Here is a 2,831-nt window from a genome sequence, read left to right on the forward strand (position 1 = left end):
TGTTGCTAATGGGGCTTCATGTCTGTCAAGTGTTGAAAGAAAATTATTTCAATGTACTGTACAGTGTTTACTGACTTAGATTATATAATGATATGATTTTATAACCTCACCGTGTCTAAAGTTTATCAAAGTACAATTGAGATCTCTGTCATATATCTTGAGGTTTAATTGTACAAAAATATTTAAATTGAGCATTTCTAATAGAAATTTATTTTGAGCCTTGTAATAGTCAGTAATATATAATAGAATAACAGAATTGGAAGGGATCTTAGAGGTCTTCTAGTCCAAACCCCTGATTATGCAGGAAACCCTACACTACTTCAGACAAATCATTATCCAACATCTTTGAAACTTCCGGAGTTGGAGCACTCACAACTTCTGGAGGCAAGTCGTTCCACTGATTAATTGTTCTGTCAGAAAATTTCTCCTCAGTTCTAAGTTTCCTTGATTGCTTCTTGTCCTACCCTCAGGTGCTTTGGAGAATAGTTTGACTCTCTCTTCTTTGTGGCAATACTTGAGATGTTGGAACACTGTTATCATGTCTGCTCCAGTCCTTCTTTTAATTAAACTAGACATATCTAGTTCCTGCAACCGTTCTTCATGTTTAGCCTCCACTTCCCTAATCATCTTTGTTGAACTTCTCTGTACTCTTTCTAGAGTCTCAACATCCTTTTTGCATCGTGGCAACCAAAACTGAATGCAGTATTTGAAGTGTGGCCTTAACAGGGCATTATAAAGTGATATTAACACTTCACGTGATCTTGATTCTATCCCTCTGTTTAATGCAGCCTAGAGTTGTTGTTTTTTTGGCAACTGCTGCACACAGGTGGCTAATATTTAAATGATTCTTCATTAGACTCAAAGGTCTCTCTCACATTTACTACTGTTGAGCAAGGGACCATATATACTATACCTGTGCATTTTGTTTTTCTTGCCTAAATGTAGAACCTTACTTTTTAAATTGAATTTCATTGAAATTCATTTTGTTAGATAGCGCCCAATGTTGAAGTTTGTCAAAATCCTTCTGTATCTTGAGCTTATCTTCTGGAGTGTTGGCTATTCCTGCCAGTTTGGTGTCATCTGCAAATTCGATGAGTTCCCCATCTATCCCCTCATCCAAGTCATTGATGAAGGTGTTGAAAAGTACTGGGCCTAAAATAGAGTCTTGAAGTACTCCATTGCATACTTCCCTCCATGTAGATGCACTACACGTTGAGTGTGGTTGGCCAGCCAGTTTTGAGTTGTTTTCCCCTTGAGGATTCTCGTCCATGGAATGCTTCCCAGGCTCTCTTTAAGTTTATTGAAATTAGTTCTCTTTAAAGTCCAAGACTCTTTTTTGACTTGTTCTACTGATTGGGTTTACATAATGTTGAATTCCAATATTGCATGATCACTTGCCCCCAAGGTTCCTGTAGCTTCAACACCTTTTATCATTTCATCTTTGTTAGTGAGAATTAAGTCCAATATGGCTGGTCCTCTTGTTCCTTTCTCCACTTTTTTCCCCCTTCTCAACTTTTGGGGAAACAAAGTTGTCTGCTAGGATTGTTAGGAACCTATTGGATCTTCCACCTGGAGCAGAGTTTGTCTCCCAGTTGATGTCAGGGTAGTTAAAATCCCCCATTACTATTGTGATGTGCTTCCTATATTCCTTACTTAGCTGACTAGCAAAAAATTCTACTTTTTCTCTTTGTTTGAGTGGCCTATAGTATAGACCTATGGCAATGTCATTCCCCCACCTTTAATATTGATCCAAATGCATTCATTATTGTTGTGCTCTATTTCTGTAGAGATGTAGTTATTTCTTATATATAGTGCAACTCCTTTTTTATTTGATCTATTTCTTTTAATAGAATAGAATAGAATAGATTTTTTTTTATTGGCCAAGTGTGATTGGACACACAAAGAATTTGTCTTAAATAATTTAAATCCCTCTAACTGTATATTCCATTTGTCGATTTCATCCTACCAAGTTTCCATAATGTTGCGGGAGGCATTTCATACAATTTACTGTTTGAAATTTGGGAAGGCCTCTGGCCCAGTTGACTTAATATACGAGGCTCGCCCAGAAAGTAATGCACCACATTTTTTATTCAACAATTATTTATTGAACACAATGAAACTTACACACAAGAAAGAATGATGTTTCTTCTACACGCCCTATTTTTCCCCGTAATCTCCATCCCATTCTATGGCCTTCCTCCAGCGAGACACAAAAGCGTGTATGCCCTGTCGGTACTACTCCTTGTTCTGGTCATGAAGCCATTTCTGCACTGTGTGAATCACCTCTTTGTCATCCTCAAAATGTCTTCCATTAATGGCATTCTTTAGTGGCCCAAACAAGTGGAAGTCTGAGGGAGCTAGGTCAGGGCTGTAGGATGGATGGGGAATACTGTCCAAATCTGTTTTGTGATGTGTTCCGAAGTTCTCAAACTTGCATGAGGCCAAGCATTGTCATGTTGAATTAAACATTCACTTGGGTTGTTATGGCGCAGCAGTTGTTGGAAGCACTTCTTGACTTTGATTAATGTCTTCACATAAGCTTTTGAATTAATGTAGCTGCCTCTTGGCATCACATCAATGAGTATGACACCCTCACAGTCCCACACAGTGATACCCTCACACCCACACAGTGATCATGACCTTACCGGTGGAAGCATTTACCTTGAATTTTTTCTTCTGTGAAGATTGAGGATGATGTTCAAAATGATAAACTTAGGTTTCATCACCTGTCACAATCCTGAACAAGAACGCTTCCCCCTCAGCTTCAAAACGTTTCCGCAGAAACCGTTTTCAGCAGAGGAAATGTTTTTTCTGAGAGATTTGTGTTCCAC

The sequence above is a fragment of the Erythrolamprus reginae genome, chromosome 4 (genome assembly GCF_031021105.1).
Source record: "Erythrolamprus reginae isolate rEryReg1 chromosome 4, rEryReg1.hap1, whole genome shotgun sequence".
Classification (NCBI taxonomy): Eukaryota; Metazoa; Chordata; class Lepidosauria; order Squamata; family Dipsadidae; genus Erythrolamprus; species Erythrolamprus reginae.